The sequence below is a fragment of the Aulonocara stuartgranti genome (assembly GCF_965226115.1).
Source record: "Aulonocara stuartgranti genome assembly, chromosome: 4".
In the NCBI taxonomy this organism is placed as follows: Eukaryota; Metazoa; Chordata; class Actinopteri; order Cichliformes; family Cichlidae; genus Aulonocara; species Aulonocara stuartgranti.
This window is the reverse complement of record NC_138942.1, coordinates 36,682,363-36,702,640: the sequence shown is the minus strand read 5'-3', so window position 1 is coordinate 36,702,640 and position 20,278 is coordinate 36,682,363. Positions and strand designations below refer to the sequence as shown.

At 40.8% G+C, this 20,278-nt stretch overlaps 2 long non-coding RNA genes across 2 annotated transcripts in view; one reads left to right on the top strand and one right to left on the bottom strand.

Annotated features, from left to right (window-relative positions):
* Nucleotides 1–1,732: 1,732 nt before the first annotated feature.
* On the top strand, nt 1,733–9,899 carry LOC309705020. The gene is made up of 5 exons (XR_014276427.1): nt 1,733–3,741; nt 6,863–6,931; nt 7,047–7,095; nt 8,095–8,187; nt 8,459–9,899. It is a non-coding gene; the product is annotated as an uncharacterized lncRNA (long non-coding RNA).
* A 1,490-nt stretch (nt 9,900–11,389) lies between these two features.
* Nucleotides 11,390–20,278, bottom strand: part of LOC309705064 — a 111,470-nt gene continuing 102,581 nt past the window's right edge. The window contains exon 2 of the long non-coding RNA XR_014276473.1: nt 11,390–13,726. This is a non-coding gene — a long non-coding RNA (uncharacterized lncRNA). The remainder of the gene's footprint in view (nt 13,727–20,278) is intronic.

Below are 20,278 nucleotides of genomic sequence, written 5' to 3'. Positions count from 1 at the left end.
GAGGCCAATCCATGGCTGACGTCCTGTGATGCTGCATTAGCAGTTTGTTCATAGTGAAAAATGAAGCCACTGCCAATCAGACATTTGCACAGTGGATCAACTTCTGATGGTACTGTCCTGAATTCCACACCTATAATATGTTTGCACGTACTGATGAATATGTGCAGCTGATTTTCAGTCCAGTTCCTGTGTGACAGACGCCAGTCTTTCTGCCTGTGTCCTTCCTTAACAATAGAGCCATCCTTCCACTGAGACTGTTTCTGATGAGGCTTCACTGAGCAGTAGATGGATCCCTCAGCTCATCTAATCGTCCTATTTCTAACACATGACTGTCAGAAACTGTTAATCTGCTGCAGCTCTTTAACTCCTCCACTTCTTTTTTTGTAATCTCTTAGTTTCCTCATCTTTTAAGGTGGCACTGCACACCAGATCCAAAGTCAACATGCTGTTATATGATGGAGTTGAACCTGTAATGGAGTTTGATTTAAACCAATCAGCAATTAAGTGAATGATGATGAGCAAAGATGGTGGAGGTGGTGGATGAAGACCCGGACAGCTGTGGTTGGCTCCTCGTATAGAGCAGAGTGAGGTTGTGTTTGCACATTATTATAAAACCATGTTCACCATATATTTTAGCTGCAGACAATAACATGATTTCTTTGCTGTGGTGATTTTATTCCACTTTGGTAAAATGGGAAACCATCATTTCTTGCTGTAATTCACACATTATTCCAAGAGCCTCAACACGAGCCTTGTAGTCCGACCATATATAGACAAATCAATAGTTGTGTTTGTAACAGCTCATGAACATGAATCGTTCCACATTACTTTAAAATCATTGCAAACTAAACTGGAATAAATGAGTGTTTATATATAGTTTTGTCTCAGCTGTTCATACACAGTGTTTCAGTTCTTATCAGAGTCCCACCGTCTCACTGTGGTGAACCTTTAGCTCTGTTGTAAGCGTGTTGTTAGACCAGGTTTCCCTCATTTAAAAATAATCTCTCATTAGAAATGGACATGATGTCTAAGACATAGAAATGCTTATTATGGGTTCACTTGATGTCACTGAAAAGATGCACATGGGTAACGTGCAGGCCGTCCAGCTCCGAGGTTTATCTCCTCACCTCGAGTCTGCGACACTCTCTCCGTGTCCTCTCAGATAAGGGCGCGCACATTTCTGCACCATCTTCTAAATTACAAAGAGCGACTCACAAAACAGAAGCTCACAAAACACTCATCACAAACCAAAAATGGCTCCACTGAGCGTCAAACTGTCACCAGAATTTACTGATAATCTAAAGACTCACAGAACTCATTTTGTCTTAGTTTGAGACATAAGTGCATGATCATAATACTGTGTAGTTAGATGAGACAGAGCTGATGCTTGCTCTTAATTATCCTCTTCATGTTTCCCGAGCCTCAGCAGTGGAAGCTACCATGGATAGAAAGACTATGACTCATCTTAAATCTCAAATCTTTGTCTCCAAAGAGCTGCTGATGTGTCCGATATGATCCACAAGCTTAAACTAGGATTATAAGTGTGTGCAGTGATGTGTGTGAAACCTCTGAGGACTCACACGTGTGTGCTTCAGCCCACACACACATATGAAGCACTGCGACCTCACACAGAAGTGTTTTACACATCCAGCCTGAATCCTGATCATTTCTACAGTTTATTAAGTTCAGCTTCACCTGAACATCAGTGATGAAGCTGCTCTGACTCCATCACAGCTCACAGCTGTTGGAATGAGTCAAACAATGAAGAAGGTTCAGAAACAGCTGATGATTTTACAGAAACATGATGCAAACATGAAAATGGACACATGATTTTTTATTAACAGACACCGTTTATGTTTCACTGTGCATGACGTCATCAACACTGACACCAGGGGGCGCTCATCAGCAGCCTGAGGAACTGTGATAAGGGAGGGAGACGCAGTGTTGTGTGTACTGCAGTCGGACAGAAGGAAAAACTTCCTCCTGAAAACATTTTCATCCTTCCCAAAAGTGTTTGAGTCAAATGTTACAAATATATAAATACAATAAAACACAGGGTCTTACATAAAATTAGTGATGCAGTTGTGCACTGAGCACCTTTCCAATGTTCCTTCCTCAGATGAGTCCAGCTGCTGAACACATTAACATCTGTATGTAAATGTAGCCGAGAACCAACCTGAGCACTGCTGGGAAAATACAAAGGCAACCATCAAAGTGCTGTATTATCTTATTTATTCTGAATGTTGACTTAGATCCACACCACGATTTATGAAACTATAGAACTAAAATAACAACAATCGTCTGCTTCTTTAAAATTTCTTTCATTACATCAAACCAGTGAAAACTGAAAAAAACAAAGAGCTGTTAGCATGTTCAGACCAACTTTGAGACAGAGACTGTAAAGTTCTGCACTTTAAATCCTGCCTGTGTTCCTGCAAATGATTCACACTGAAAGTATCTTAGTTTAGTATTGAGTGAGCCACAAAGCAGCCTGATAGCTTTAAAACAGGAAAAGTAAATGAAATTGACAGTTTCAGTGTAGCTGGATCTATTATTGGGGGGTCATGACCCCCGTAACCCCGCCTGGTCCTGAGGTCAAATCCACCATCTTTGTTTCAGTGCTTCATGTTCTCCCGTGTTTGTGTGCGTCCTCTCCGGTACTCCGGCTTCCTCCCACAGTCCAAACACATGCAGTTAGTGGGGTCAGGTTAGCTGTGAGTGGTTGTGTCTCTGTGTTATTCCACCTTAATCAATGACTTCCTGTTAGCATGAAGTGCTTCTGTAGGACTGATGTCATTTTCATGGTTGGATCATTTAAATGAAGCTGGACTCAGATGCAGTAAATAAGCTGATTGATCATTAATGAATAAAGCTGGTCAAACACATCACGTGGACACATGTGATTGTGTGTTGTAGTATTGATCCCAATGCTGGTATCAGTCCTGGATCAATAACACTGGATGGATGCGTTCAGCATGGAGCCCTGAGCTGTGTTACAGACAAACATGGAAACTGACAGGTCTGTGTCATTCACAGTCTGTAACACTTCTAAACAACAGAGGCTGACCCAAGTGCCTCAGAGCCAGGCACGCTCACATCACAGCTCTCTAAATAAGCCAGTTTCAAAATAAGAGCTGAAAGCTGTGTTTGCTTGTGTTAGCTTATTATTGTGGAGACTAACATTCAGTGATCATGTGTTCAGACTCATAATGATTACTCTCAGAAATCCTGATCTTTGTATTTACTGTGTGTTGGATCAATAACTGAGATTCATGGTATCACACAGCTGTGCTGCTGCTGATGTCAGCACATCTGGAACAATACGAGGTATCTGCTACCAGACTGAGCAGGACGTGAGACCTGTGGACTGTTTAAAGCTGTCCCTCCACAGCTCACTCAGACCTGATCCACACCTCAGTGATATTCTCTGACTTCCTCACACTCAAAAAAATCAACTAGGGCATGTGTTTGATTAACAAAGTAGTAATATGTTTACATCACATGAAGAAATCATTTTTATGCTCATTAAATGATTCATTCTTTTTTGTTGAATATAAATCAAAGAAAACTTTGATGAGTTAAATTCGTTCATGGCAATCCAATGAGAATGAGGTCCATCAAACCAACGGCTCTGATAGCGTCATGTATTGCGCATGCTCCACGCCCACCGGATGCGGAAAGGTCCGTTGAGAAGTTAACGAGCGCACGTGGAGTTACTTCTTTGGCATACCTGATAGTGAGGTAAGTAATATTTCTTGATATATTTATTTAGGTTAGTGGAGTGAGAGATAAATACTATTACCGTATTTTCACGACCATAAGGCGCACTTAAAAGTCTTAGATTTTCTTCAAATAGTGCGGCGCGCCCTATAGTGCAGTGCGCCCTGTGTGTTGTAAGGAGGACGTAGTAGAGAACACCATGAGAACGTTAAAGGGTGAAGTGTGGGCGTTGATCGTATATACCAGGACAATCGCACATACCTGTATAAAAGAACAGGTATGTGCATTATGCAAGACATCGTTGTTTTAACAACCCTGAAAATGGCAAAGAGACACGCTTACGAAGCACAGTTTAAACTGAAGGCCATCAGCTACGCGGAGGAACATGGAAATCGAGCAGCGGCGAGAGAATTTAAGATTAACGAATCGATGGTTCGCAAATGGAGGAAGCTAGAAAACGAGCTCCGGCAGGTCAAGAAAACGCAGCTGAGTTTCCGCGGACATAAGGCGAGGTGGCCCGAGTTGGAGGAAAGACTTGAGCGGTGGATCATCGAGCAAAGAGCGAGCTGGAGAAGCGTTTCGACGGTCACCATTCGGCTAAAAGCAGTTTCACTTTCACTTTTTATGACACGGTGCCATTTTTCCATCCGGACCAGGACTACAGTAGCGCAGCAACTTCCAGCGGATTATAAGGAAAAGCTGGCCATCTTCCGCTCCTACTGCAGCAAACACATCGGCGACAAAAACATCCAGCCCAGCCACATCACAAACATGGACGAGGTCCCGCTCACTTTTGACATCCCGGTGAGTCACACTGTGGAGAAGAAGGGGACCAGCACGGTAGCGATACGCACAACGGGGTATGAAAAGTCTTCTTTTACTGTTGTGCTTGGCTGCCATGCTAATGGACAGAAACTGCCGCCTATGGTGATTTTTAAGCGAAAGACTTTGCCTAAAGAGAAGTTTCCAGCAGGAATCATCATTAAGGCAAATGAAAAGGGCTGGATGGATGAGGAAATGATGAAAGAGTGGCTGAGGGAGGTGTATGTAAGGAGACCAGGTGGTTTTTTCCACGCAGTTTCACTAAGAGTGGAAGGCAGCGCCGGGCGAGTTACGCCACAATTTGCCAATGGATTGTAGATGCTTGGGCTAACATGTCTGCTGGCACTGTTGTTCGAGCTTTCGCAAAAGCCGGCATCGTTTCCGAGGAGCCGCACGGCACGGAAAGTGACTCTGACGGTGAAGAAAGTGAACCTGGCATGTTTGATGGAGATTTAGCGCAGCTGTTCAATTCAGACACAGAGGATGAGGACTTCCATGGGTTTGATTGATGATAAAAATGTGAGTACCAAACTTTGTTTTGCTCCTGCTTTATTTTTAAATATGCACACTTGTATGCTTGTGTGTTGTTGATGATGACGATTATTGGTAATAAAAATGTGAGTAAGGTACCGAACTCAGGTTTGCTCCCGCTTTATTTTTAAATACGCACACTTGTATGCTTGTGTGTTGTTGATGATGACGATTACCAGCAATAGAAATGTGAGTAAGGTACTGAACTCAGGTTTGCTCCCGCTTTATTTTTAAATACACATACGGTACTTGTATGCGCCCTATGATCCAGTGCGCCTTATGTGTGTGTTAAATACAGTAATGGCACACATAACTGAGACTGCGCCTTTTAGTACAGTGCGCCTTATGGTCGTGAAAATACGGTAGTTAAAAATTTTTACCTGTGTAGTGTGGAGATTTAGAGGAGTTTTATATATAGCAGGGAGGTTGTAGACCCAAGCATTTTTCAAATGTAAGTCGGTGAATTTAATGTTTTTTTAAAAACTTAACCGGAGTCGCTAATTGTTGCAACAGAGCAAAAACTGATGAGGATATTTTGGTAAGTTCGTTTTTTTTTTTGTTTCTGTCGACTTTGAATGAGGTTTGTTTTATGGTTATCTGCGTTGGTAGGACTGTTTTTCTTCTCTGGAGTTAGCTAACTTTGAAGAGCGGGAAAGCCGCGTAGAGCCGTTACGTCTTCGCATATAGCTCCGTGAATGACAGGTTACTTTCTGCTTAACCGGAGTTGGTGATTGTTGGTAGTAGTGGTAAGACTGACCGACATGGTTTGGGTGATTTTATGAGTGTTTTATGATGCTCTATCTAAAATTCCTGTTTTTGTCAGTGGAGTTTAGTCGCGGGCAACCGCATTAACTGGATTGATGAAAGGTTTAATTCAACTAAACCAGCGTTTAGGGGAGTTAATAACAAGGAGTAAGATAAAATCTGTCACAATAATTGCATGTGCATTTTCTTTTTTTGTAATATATTCACTTAGTTTTCGAATTCAGAATGATTTAGGTGGATAATTGTTCGGGTTATAGTTTCTCTGGTGCTCTGCATTAAGGCTGACTAACGGTGCGTTCACACCGAACGCGATAGACGCCCCTAGCTGATCGCGTGCACATTTGCACCTCGAAGCGCGTCCAGCATGAACTGGTCGAGCTTTATATGCAATTTTCACGCATATGAAGAAGAGATCTGGGAGGAAGTAGTGCCAGACGGTATGTTATTAAAATGGCAGCTGTCAATCTAGCGTTTGAAGAAAGAGTCTCCCTTCTCTATTTGCTGTGGAGAGCAGAGCAGTGCCTAAAGGACGTCCTCACCGTACCTGGGTCCATCAGGTCTTCCACAAGCGTGAGCAGTTTGGTGAGTTTCACCACTTGCTCCAGAAGCTCCGTCTGGATGACGGCCGCTTTCAGCTGTACCACCTTCTGTCCCTTGCCGAGTTTGAGGAGCTGCTGTCCCGCAGATTTTACCAGCTGGAGCGGTAGACGTGATAAGCGCGAATGCACAAAATGCACCACACAAACTGCAGTGCGTATTTTACTTCGCGCTTCAAAGGCGTCAGTCGTGTGAAGTAGGCAGAAAAGCGTTTTCTCAATGCAAATCTGCTTCCGAAGTTTAGCTGGACCTCCAGTCGCGCTTCATCGTGCTCCTCCATTGACTTTACATGTAAACCTGAAGCTCTGGTCGCGTCTATCGCGTTCGGTGTGTACGCACCGTAACAGTCTTCACATTTCACAGTATGTAGATATTAACACAAATTTGTCAGAGTAATAACTTTGTTTTAATTAATTTCTCTCCCCAGAAATACATCACAAAATAAAGCCACATTCCCATGCTCTGAGATTCTTATGCACCTCCTCAACAATACATGGTAAGTTCATGTTTGCCTTATTATTATTATTATTATTATGTTATTTATTTTTTTTGGATGATGCAGAAGTTTAATCTCCTTGACGTTTTCTAATGCATATTTCATTTTTTATCAGTGACGTGTATGTGGCAGTGCAAGCATTGTGTTACCAGAGAGAGCAGCAGGTACAAATTACTTCAACATTATAAACTACATCATCATTACGGAATAGGTCAACATTATCTGTGCATATATGTTAATTGTCCGTGCACATTTAAGACTTGGAGTGGACTGAACACTCATGTCTATAAAGCTCATTCATCTCAGTTTACACAGACAGCTTCAAGTTCAGTAACTTTTAAATGTGAGTTATGTGACTGCAGTGACGTCTTCTCTGAGAGAGATTTTTTTGTCCATATTGGAACACATCTGCGAAGTAACGAGACAGGTAGTTGTGTGTTTCTTGGTTGCCCTTTCAAGACAAATATTTACAATACATTTTATACACACAAGAGGAAGCATCATCCACACACACTTAAAGATTTTAAAGACAGGGTAGTTACACGTGTGGACCCAGTTCAAGTGATAGAGTCCTCTGATAACGTAAGGGCTAGCTGTTCTGAAGATGTATCCTATGGTGAATTTGAAAGTGAGTCAGTGACAGAATGTGATAATAGTGATGTTGAAAATCAGCCCGAACTAATTGAACGGAAATTAGCAGTAATATTGTTGAAATTGGAACACATATTTCATGTTCCAGCAAAAGGATTAGATGAGTTCTTAGAGGAGTTAGTTTTTCTGTTGAGTTCAGCTAGTGTACCTCTGACAAAGCGTACAATTAGAGAAATTTTTAAGAGCCTTAACCTCCATATTAGTCAGGCTGTTATTGAAGAGCTTGCAAATTCTGTATGTGTTTCTAACCCTGTGGCTAAAATATTGGGAAAGTGTGGCCCTCTTGCCACTCCTTATAAAAGAAAACTATACTACATACAAAATTTTAGGGTTGTAGAGCCTGTTGAGTATTTTTTATCGATAGACCAAAGGAAGTCATTTCAGTACAAACGCTATATAAGAACCAGTCTATTTACCATGTGGCCTTTTGGACTCTTCCAAACTAAGTATTCCTTTTTCAAACTGCTGCCTAAAAGCTAAATATTGTCATTATGGATTCCCTTTTTTCTTAGGATGACACAATACATGCAAGACGAGCATGCATCCTGAAGTCCTTGTGTGTCTACCTGAATGAAGACCATGAGAAACTTGTGAAGGAATATACGGTCAGTTACATTCACAAGTTGTTCTGTGTTATGTAATTTGCTCCAGGAGTTATGGGTAATTTCAATATATGAAATGGTAAAATGTGACACCACGTGTGAATAAAAGATATTGCAATTGGTCCTTGTTTTGTTTCATGTCAAATTTCTGAGGTGTGAAACCAGAGACATAGAATTTAGTAAATATATCAGCATATTCACGCTGATTGCTCAATTCCTTTATTTTTTTCATATCTAGACTCAAACAAATGTATTATTGTATTTTACGTCACAGAACACTGAGGCCAACACTGAAGCCATGGAACAAACTGTGATGGGAGTGTATGTCATACATCAGGAGGGTGCGGAGCCTGGAGATGACCCAGAGAACATCGGTGTCCTGATTGAAGGCGTGGAGGTTCTCACTGGTTTGAGGAGCATTGCAATTGCTTGTGCTCTGTTATTTGGACTGATATACTGTCTGAACCTAAGCTACCCACCGGAGCTCAAATGCACTTTTGAAGTCTTGCAAAAGATTATCATGAAGCTGGATGGACAGAGGTTGTCATCCAAGGCACAGTTTCTAAAAAAACAAGCTAATGGGGTGAATGAGCTTGAAACAGACTCAGGCAAGCCAGATATTTTTTTTTCAAGGTTTTTGCAATGCAAATATGTGTTTACTGTTTTAAAGTTTAAAATTGTAAGTTATAAAATGTTCATATAAACTATGTGGTTTGCTCTGCGGCTATTATACAAAGATTGTTTGTTCATAACTTAAAGTCTTATACAGTTTAAGTGTAAACACTGATTTTTGCCAGATGGCAATTGTTACAAAGGCAAATGCACACTGGTTTTCACAAATTGTTTGAGTGGAGCAGTTATACTCAAAATTGAATGTTTTCTCCACACGTTAAATAGCATAAAGTCACTATTAATGGATACAGCCTGATTAAATGGAGGACTAATGTATGCAAGCAACATAGTAATGTTGTAATATTATAGTAATGTTGAATGTTATGTCTGAGCTTTAAATTGTGTTAAAATTCATATTGTTGTTTGCAATGCATATTTTACTACATTTTACGAAAGTTGCTTTGGGGATAATATTTTTTGTCTGCAAACTATTCAACAGACTTATTTCATTTTTATTATTAGGGTTAGGGTTATTTTATTGTATTTTTTCTTTCAGTCAGCATGTCTTGATCTGGAAGTTCTGTGGTCTTAGTATGAGATGGTTAAAGGGGAGAAAGCTAGGCTGAACTGGGATCCTGCCAACTGTTTTAAGAATGTTCAAGCAAAATAAAAGATGGTTTTGCAAGTTATCATTTATGTATGTTTCATTAATTTAATTAAAAGTAATGTTTACATAAGCAATACAAACACTAACTGAAACATGATTGGTGTAAGTACTACAGACATAAATTACATTTGTTCATTCAACAAGATTAACATTGGTGTAACAAACAAATATTTTACTAGTTCATGTAACAAGACTGACTTTTGATGTGCCAAAGTGTTTAAACAATATAACATGAATTTAAATTAATTAGACTAACTTGGTACAAACATGTTAACTGAATAAAAATCAAATTAACTGAATGTTAATGTTTAAATTATGTTACACTTACAAACATATTTAGTGTTGAAACAACACAATCAAGATGGATTGATATAACATGATTTGTTTAGATGGAATATAGGTGGCAAGATGAAATTAAGTTCATCCAATGAATTATTTTTTTGAGTGTGTGTAATAATCACCAGGAGATGTGGCATAAGAGAGATACCATGTGCCATAGTCAGGGATAAAAGTGGCCCCACTTTTTTCCCACAACACCAGAATGACTGCAGGTGCCATCAGATCTTGATCTTGATTGATTATATCAAGTGAAGCAGACATTCATATAAATTTACCTGATGATGCTGAGATTCATCGACTGAATTCCACCTTCATACCAACTATGCAGGCATAAGAAAATCCATTAGACCAAAGTTTGTATTCCCATTTTCTAATATTTTATTATTACATTAAATAGCACAAGGTTCAGCTAGCTTTGAACAAAAGCAGCTGGCAGAAACATCCTCCAAAGAGCTAGGTTTGACTTTCTTACTTTGAGCACATTTCAGAGCCTGTGCTTTTTGACTTTTACTCGAGTAAATAAGTTGAACCACTGCTTTAGCTTTTACTGGAGTGTGTTTTTTAACACTAGTACAGTCCACTTGACCACTTGAAAAATGTAAAATAAATAAATAAATCATGTTTTGCATAGTTGGATCTTAACGAGGTTCCAAGTAGAGCTTCAACATGCAACAAGAAGAAATGGGAGTGAGACAAAACATATTTTGAGAAATTTATCGAAAACAACGCTTAAACTGAAACCGGCTGTTTTACACTTGATCTAAGTGTAGCCTCGCTCTCTCACCGCGGTAAAGTGAGCCGTCATTTGTGAGCCGCGGTCAAGCCAGCCGCCTCCTATCCGCCGCATAAATTTCCTTGCGCTTTTACACCAGTCTTTACGGTAGCGCCTTTTCGCTTTATGTGCCGATTGAAAGCCTATACCCGCGCACACGTGCGCGCGCGCGAACAGTCGCACGCACATGCGTGCACACAAATTACAATGAAACAGCCCGATACAGTCAATACAATTATGGAAATGTCAGAAATTCATTAAAAGTCATCCTGAGTAGTTGAGGTACAACTTTCAACACATTCCTCCTCTGGGACACCTACTGTACCTGTGTGCCAGGTTTCAGCCAGATTTACTGTAAAATTACTCAGAAATTAAAGGACATTTATATGCAATTCAATACAGTCAATACAATAGAATTATGTCAATTTTCAAAAATTCATTAAAAATCATCCTGAGTAGTTGATGTACAACTTTCAACACATTCCTCCTCTGGGACACCTACTGTACCTGTGTGCCAGGTTTCAGCCAGATTTACTGTAAAATTCCTCAGAAATTAAAGGACATTTATATGCAATTCAATACAGCCAATACACTACAATTATGGAAATTTCAAAAATTCATTAAAAATCATCCTGAGTAGTTGAGGTCCAACTTTCAACACTTTCTTACTCTGGGCGTCCTACCGTACCTCTGGGCCAAGTTACATCTCAATTCAATGTAATCTTTATCAAAAATTGAAAGAACAATTATATGTCAATGCTGGATGTGTGTCCTTTCAAAGTGACACTAAATAACAGAACTCAGGCACATCAGGGAATAATCCAAAAGGCGGATTTATTAAACAAAAACAACATACAAAATATCTCTAACCCATACTACATAACCTAAAAAGAAACAAAGGGACACTTAGAAGCACAAGAAAACAATACTGAAAGGGCAAGAGACACAGCCCAAACATAATCCACAACTAAAACGCCAAAAGAACAAGTCATCCCACATAGCAGACGGGTCTTGCCTGGATCTGGTGTCAAGCCGGCACTGCTGGCTGACTTCTGGCATGGTAAGATGGCACTGTTTATGTGATGGCATGCCACATTTGGCCTGATTGGGTGAATGTGACATGTTGTATAGAGCACTTTGAGTAATATGGGTGAGTAAAAAAGTGCTGTATAAGAATCAGTCCATTCACTGTCTGAACAGAGTCTCGTCATGTTACTTTTGCACTATTATGTTCCAGCACATGTTGTTATTACATGGCTTACATGGCTAAGGTACACATTAGGCTGACATCTGGGGCCAGAGCTGAAACTGTTCTGGGCCAGCACAGGGCCAGCAGTGTGTCTGCAACTGGCCTTGTGCTGGCGCATGTGTGGGCCACCTCTGGTAAACCAGATCTGGGCCACCATAGGGCCGTCATTCTTTGCGGTACGCAGGCCATGTGTAAGCACATTGTGTAGGACAGATCCAGGCCATACCAATTTTGCTATGTGGGAGGAATTATGTAAAAGTAGAAACATCATAAAAATGAAAATGAACATAAAGTAAAATGTACTGAAAAGAACATCAGTATGGCCATCATTATTTGCTTGGAAAGTCTAAAGTTCCATGGCTTTGAACAGCCAGAGAACGCAATGCCCAGCTCAGAATGACTAAAAGTAACTTCTTTTAACATTCTGTCATTCTGCTTCTATATCAAAAATCCACTAAAAATAGTCATTTGAAAAAAAATATTCGCCACTTTTCATCAGTTTGGGTTCCTCTGTTTATAGCAATTTTTAGAAAAGAACCCAATACCTTTGTCACTATACAGTTGTACAGTGAGATACAGAGCATCTCCTACTCATTGCAAACATGCTGGGAGGGTGGCTCTATCCGCCTTAGTGCAGCTGCTGTACCATACTGTGATGCAGTAAGTTAGTAGGCTCTCAATGGGTGAGTGGTGGAAGGGTGAGCTGTAGTCCACAAAGAGCATTCTGGCGTAGCTCTGCCGCTGTTCTAGGTGACTCAGCACCGAGTGGAGGGTGATGGCATCTTCTGTGGATCTGTTTGCACGGTATGCAAACTGGTGGGGGTCGAATTCTGGGGGGAGGTAATCCTTGGTGTGCTGAAGGACTAGTCTCTCAAAGCATTTCATGATTACCGGTGTGAGGGCCACAGGGCAATAATAGTTCAGGCTGGTGATGGGAGACTTCTTTGGTACTGGGATGATTGTGGCTGATTTTAGACAGGATGGGATGGCTGCTTCATCCAGTGAGAGGTTGAAGCTTCTGGTGGAGATGAGGGTGAGCTGGTGGGCACATGCTCTTAGCACTTTACCACGTATTCCGTCTGGACCGGCCGCCTTCCTGGGGTTCACTGCTAGGAACACACATCTGACATCGTGCTCCGTTACAGTGAGTGGAGCGGTGCAGGAACCAGGTGAGGATGAGGATGGGAGCAGGGCTGAGGCAGATGAATGCTGCTGTTGTGGTGTTTCAAAGCGGGCGAAGAAGCTGTTTATGTCCTCTGCTAGCTGCACACTCAGGTTTTCTGTTTTCACAGTTCTGCCTCTGTGGTTTATGATGTCTATTATTCCATGCCATGTGTTGTTGCTGGACAGGTGGGACCCCTTTTCAAGTCAGCTCGAGCAGACCTGTACAGAGCTCTGTCAACAGACCTACAGGGAGTGCAGAATTATTAGGCAAGTTGTATTTTTGAGGAATAATTTTATTATTGAACAACAACCATGTTCTCAATGAACCCAAAGAACTCATTAATATCAAAGCTGAATGTTTTTGGAAGTAGTTTTTAGTTTGTTTTTAGTTTTAGCTATTTTAGGGGGATATCTGTGTGTGCAGGTGACTATTACTGTGCATAATTATTAAGCAACTTAACAAAAAACAAATATATACCCATTTCAATTATTTATTTTTACCAGTGACACCAATATAACATCTCCACATTCACAAATATACATTTCTGACATTCAAAAACCAAACAAAAACAAATCAGCGACCAATATAGCCACCTTTCTTTGCAAGGACACTCAAAAGCCTGCCATCCATGGATTCTGTCAGTGTTTTGATCTGTTCACCATCAACATTGCGTGCAGCAGCAACCACAGCCTCCCAGACACTGTTCAGAGAGGTGTACTGTTTTCCCTCCTTGTAAATCTCACATTTGATGATGGACCACAGGTTCTCAATGGGGTTCAGATCAGGTGAACAAGGAGGCCATGTCATTAGTTTTTCTTCTTTTATACCCTTTCTTGCAGCCACGCTGTGGAGTACTTGGACGCGTGTGATGGAGCATTGTCCTGCATGAAAATCATGTTTTTCTTGAAGGATGCAGACTTCTTCCTGTACCACTGCTTGAAGAAGGTGTCTTCCAGAAACTGGCAGTAGGACTGGGAGTTGAGCTTGACTCCATCCTCAACCCGAAAAGGCCCCACAAGCTCATCTTTGATGATACCAGCCCAAACCAGTACTCCACCTCCACCTTGCTGGCGTCTGAGTCGGACTGGAGCTCTCTGCCCTTTACCAATCCAGCCACGGGCCCATCCATCTGGCCCATCAAGACTCACTCTCATTTCATCAGTCCATAAAACCTTAGAAAAACCAGTCCTGAGATATTTCTTGGCCCAGTCTTGACGTTTCAGCTTGTGTGTCTTGTTCAGTGGTGGTCGTCTTTCAGCCTTTCTTGAACTGAACATAAGTTCCCTGCAATTTCTGAGGAATTCTACAGTAAATCTGGCTGAAACTTGGCCCAGACGTACAGCAGGTTTCCCGGAGGAGGGATGTGTTGAAAGTTGGACCTCAACTACTCAGGATGATTTTTAATGAATTTCTGAAATTTCCATAATTGTAGTGTATTGACTGTATTGAATTGCATATAAATGTCCTTTAATTTCTGAGTAATTTTACAGTGAATCTGGCTGAAACTTGGCACACAGGTACAGTAGGTGTCCCAGAGGAGGGATGTGTTGAAAGTTGGACATCAACTACTCAGGATGACTTTTAATGAATTTTTGAAATAAACATAATTGTAGTGTATTGACTGTATTGCACTGAATATGAGTTTACTGTGATTTCTGAGTAATATTACAGTAAATCTGGGTAAAACCTGGCCCAGAGGTAAAGTAGGACTCATCCAGGCTGGAGAAACTGATCAGGAGGGCTAGCTCTGTGGTCGGCATGAAGCTGGACAGTGGCAGAGAAAAGGACATTAAAGAGACTGATGGACATTATGGACAATGCCAGGCATCCTCTGCACACGGCCATAAACAACCAGAAGAGTCTGTTCAGTGACAGGTTGCTTCTCCCCAAGACAAGAACTAACAGACTTAAAAACTCCTTTGTCCCACACGCCATCAAACTGTTTAACTCCTCTCTGGAGGGGAGAGGGAGGGGAAACAGGAGGACAAAGGAGGGGGGAACAACTAAGCTGTAGTGCCTCTTCACCTCACTGTACAATATCTTGTGCAATACTTTTTGTAAATAGTCAACAGTGCAATAGACTCAATACTTGAAATGTGCAATTCACTTGTATTTTTATTTTTTATTCCTATTTATTCTATTTATCCCCTTCGTATATTTTATTTATATTTGTCTCTGTATTTATATATATATGTGTGTGTGTGTGTGTGTGTGTGTGTGTGTGTATATATATATATAAGATAAGATAAGATAAGATAACCTTTATTAGTCCCACACGTGGGAAATTTGTTTTATATAATATTCTGTAACTCTGTAACTTCTGTCGGTGCTGTGCTTTTTTGGAAATCGAATTTCCCAGAGGAACCCACCCGAGGGATTAATAAAGTTCTATCTTATCTTATCTTATCTTATCTTATCTTAAGTAGGTGTCCGAGAAGAGGCTTGTGTTGAAAGCTTGGCATCAACTTTTAAGAATGATTTTTAATGAATTTTTGAATATGCAACCAGACTGTCACCATGGCTGTATTGGGCTGTTCCATTGTAATTTGTGTGTGCGCGCGTGTGACTGTTCGTGTGCGCGAGTCTAGGCTTTCAATCAGGATATAAAGCGAAAAGGCGCTACCGTAAAGACTGGTGTAAAAGCGCAAGGAAATTTATGCGGCGGATAGGAGGCGGCTGGCTTGACCGCGGCTCACAAATGACGGCTCACTTTACCGCGGTGCTCTCTCCTGCGCTCGCTCTCGGCTGCGTAACTAGGTTAATTGTGAATCCACCTGCATATTGATTGTTTTATACCGTTTAGGACAACTATAGAAATTTACTAAAATACTCATTGATGAAAACTTATCAAACTTTCAGTATTTACCTTTGTCATAGTTTTCGATTCTTTGGTATCCTTTTGTCCTCCAGGTTCTCAAACACCGGGGAGACGCAAGGCGGTGCAATCTGCTCCTCCCTCTTTTTAAACGAGCCAATAGGAGCTGCTCACATTAAAAACAACTTTATTTAAAAAGTCATTTTACACCTGATACAAACATTTTAAAAGTCAAACAATACACAAGTTTAAAAGAAAAAAAATTATTTTAAAGAGTTTTTAAGCATATATATGAATATACAATATTTGTCAAATAATTGTCACCCAAATCAACATCATAATAAAAATATAATTAATAAAATATATAATAATGATAAGAAGAATAACAACAACAGAAACAGTTTACCTAAAAGCTCTTCTAACATTAGACTGCTTTTGAAAAGTTTCAATAGTGTCAATACACCATAGGGACAAGGGAGTTTCACAGTTGAAGTGTGACTGCTTGAAAGACCCCATTCCCTCTCCTTTCCACTAGTTCAAAGATAATATAAATTATTTCTGGTTATATAATTTGAGGGCACAAGTTTGAAGAGTAACATTTTAACAGATCGGTAATATACTTCGGGAGCTTTACTGGATCTGATTAACCAAAACTTCCATCTTCCATGTAGCTAACTGTCTTTTCTCTAATACAGGAGAGTGTATCTGATCTACTAAAAATCCTCAACTGCATGTTTGCTCAAGTAAATAGTCTTAATTGTTTGAACAACCAGTAATCCTTAATTTGCAAATGCCAAATCTGGATTTTGTCTGTGTAATTCACTTTTATCTTAGGTTTTTTATTTGTATTTTTTGCTTTTCTTTTTTCTACTCTTGTGTCCGTTTTAATCACTTATTATTGCCGCTGTGACAAGTGAATTTACCTAAGAAGAATCATGAAGTCCTTATTTTATCTTATCTGAGCCTCACCATGCAGAGCGCTGAAAGTTTAAATTAAGTACTTTAAATGAAATCTAAAATTAAAAAGTAACCAGTTTCAAACCAGTTATTTGGAATAGTGTGCAGAGTGTTTTGAGTAACATTGAATGTTCAAAAACACCAAAGTTCCTATAGTCTCACTTGACAGCTGGGTTGTAGTGTCTGATAACACATAACATCTTCAGGTCTCAATGTGGACTTTGAGCACATTTGCTAGCCAAGGCTAAATACTGAGAGGGTCAAAAATGAAGGGTAAAGAACATCTGACTGTACGTAAGGATAGCAAAAGTGATAGACTGAGGTTGTGCCAAATATGTTAAAGTTAGGGTGATTTCTTAGACAATGGTACCCCATGGGTGCCGTCTGCAGGTTATAAAAGAGAGTTATGTTCATACTTTCTTTTGAGTTTCTTTTTACAATTTGACTTTCAGAACTCCCTGGGTTGTGTGCAATCTGTGATGGGCTTGTTTGGAATAAATCCTCCTTTATTCAAATAACACTTTCTCAGGCTCTTCACAGAAGAAGAATCCTCACATAAGCATGTGCTACCATTTTGAACCAATGTACACATTTACCATCACTGACCCAACTAGGACCTACATTGGATGCCCACCCATATGGATTTAATGTGAGAAACCCAAGTGGGTCCCATATATACTAAACAATCTTGAGCCCATGTAAAATATATGCCCATATTAACTTAACATAACCCATATGGGGCCCACATAGACATGTTTTCAGGGTCTGACTTGCATTTTCCCACGTGTGACACATATAGTTTGACCAGGTGGGCCCCACCTGTGTCATCAGTGCTAAAAAAAAATACATTGATTACCTCACTTTGCCCCACCTGGGGCACACAGCAACAGCCTATCCTTAAATGACTGTGTTTGCCCATGTCTATCCCAGGTGGAAAACCCAAGTGGGTCCTACATGTGTTTCCCATTTTGGACCAAGTTAAGTGTTTCCCATGTTTGACCCAGCTAGGACCTACTAAAAGTGCCCACTTGGGATTGCCCATATGGGTTTAATGTGAAGAACGCAAGTAGGCCCCATACAAAAAGCCCAGTTTGAGCCCATGCCCACATGGTACCCATCCAGCCCAAGCAAAAACCAGGTGGGGCCCATATATACATGTTGGCTGGGATCGTGGTGGAAGCAAAACAGCAAAGGTCAAAGGGAATTCATGACGATGTTTATGTGAAGCGTAGTTTGGATCTTCTTTTGCTGCTGGTTCGGTCAATGTTGTTTGGAGAGAGATAAAACCTGCAGCTTCAGAATCAGCGCAAAAAGGGCGTGAACAACCGTTCCGTGCCGCCGGGTGAGAAAGGCGACATCTCACTGGTTCTGATCCGTCGGCGGGTCCGCGCTTTGTGTTTACGTCTTTGTGCAGAATCCGTGTTGGTCTTATTAAACCCGATTCTTTGATCCCCATGATAGAACAGAGAAAACCCGACTCAGAGCGGTCAAAACATTTATAATTCTTTATTCAATCATCTTCTGGAAGAGAGAGAGAGCCCTGCACAGCCCAAAGCCAGTTGTAGAATCTCTGACATTAGAAGCTAAACATGTGTCTCATATCGGTGTTTTTGGTCCTTTACACGTCAGACATAGTTTGGATACAAACACTCCTTATATGTTACTAGTTCCTCTTTTTGTCTGGTTTCCTGTTTTTATTTATATGCTTGTACAGCTCTACACTGACTTCCTGTTTTTCAGTCTGGCTGAGCACTTAGTTTATGAGTCAAAAGTGGCCTTGCTTTACAAGCCTTTATTACTAAAATACATAAAACAATATAATCAGAAAATAAGCACTAAGAATATATGTTTATTCCTCAACAGCCTCTGTTTAAATTAAGGTGGATGAGTTGACCTGTGTTTGGTCACTTTGCATCAACCAAGAGCCAACAACAGCAAACTAAAACTGCTCTGAAAGCTTTTATAGACTTTAATGAACAGATAATACTTTAAGAAACAGCAATAAAAAAATGTTTATCTCAGGGTCGGGCTCAGGTCACTGCAGGGTCTTAGACTCCCTCCACTCCAGGCTGTATTCTCTGTAAATGTCTCCAAAAGCTCAGTTTGCTTTGCTCACAGGCTTTGATGTTGATCACTCTCCTCTGATTCTGTCCTTCAGAGCAGCTGGGAGACGACGTTTCTGTTCACTACTGCCAGGAGAGCTTCCTGCCAACCACATGACTCAGCTGGTCTTCTAACAATGGATATCCACTTGTTTTCAGGGTATAAAATAACCAGGGGTAGGGTTCTGTTGGTTGCCAAGTTCCACTTTCATGTTTAGTTACTTATTATGGTATTTCCACCACAATAACATCTTAGCACTGCAAAACCTGATGTGACAGCCTTGAGTTCATTTGCTTAGCCATGGTCTCTGTGGCCAGTTCAGCATCACCAGATGTTACTTTTCTCTCTCTTTTTTTTAGCTAACCGTTTAATATAAAACATCCAACTTGTATAGAAAGAACTGGAAAAGAAAGCTCACTTTCTCTGGTGTGATGGCTGGATTAACACGTGAAAGTAAAAATATGAAGAATTGGTGCAGAAACCTCTTTCAGAGTTCATTCTGGATCCATGCCACCACGCTGTCCGCTGGCGCTCTCTCTGATTGGAAATGCTCGTCCAATGTTCGTTTCCAATCACACACTCAGTGTTCCCACACAAGCGCGGTGGCGATGTGCTCAGACCGGTCCTTTCTGTGCCTCAGTGTTTCCTGCCGGTGCTTCAGTGTCCTCAAAGCATGCTTGTTAGTTTAAGCACTCACTCCTCTTTTCTTTTAATGCCACATTTTAATCATCAGCACTTTTCGATGCATTCAGATCACTTCATGTGGCTCACATCCATGGTCACAGCAGAATCAGAGTTCAGCTTGCAGTTTATTTTTTACATGTTGTCTGTATTTCAAACGGCGAGATCTCTGCAAGCATTCGGTCTTAGATTGAGAGAATACATGAATGAAATGTTTTCCCCTAAACAACACCTGAGCCTGTCCACATTTACCTTTAATGGCAAACTCTTCTGTAACAAACCTCCTGACTGACTTTCTTCACTTCCTGTCTGCTCCATTTAATGTTTTGTGACATATGCAGCAGAGTTCAAAGGTCTGTGACCCCCAGCCTCACCTAACAAGGACTTCTTCTTATCCAGGTCTCCTAACTAGCATCTTTTAAGACCTTCAGTGAAAGTTGGTGTATTTAAAATGAACACAGAAGCTTAACAGCACACAGCCATGTCAGGGTGGGACCATTGTTAGTGAACCATGGAGGGTGGAGGCAGCAGATTTACCCACAATCCCCCGCCAATCTGTTCCTCTGTAACAAAGCAGCCCAGCGTTATGTTGCCTGGAGGCTCTCCTTATCGAGGTCAGAGTGACACTGACACTTCAGCAGTGCTCAGCCCAGCCTGTACAGCTGCTTTGTCTCCTGAGTACAAGTCAGGTGAGTAAAACTCTCATTTGCTCATTAAGACCACTGCGACTGTCT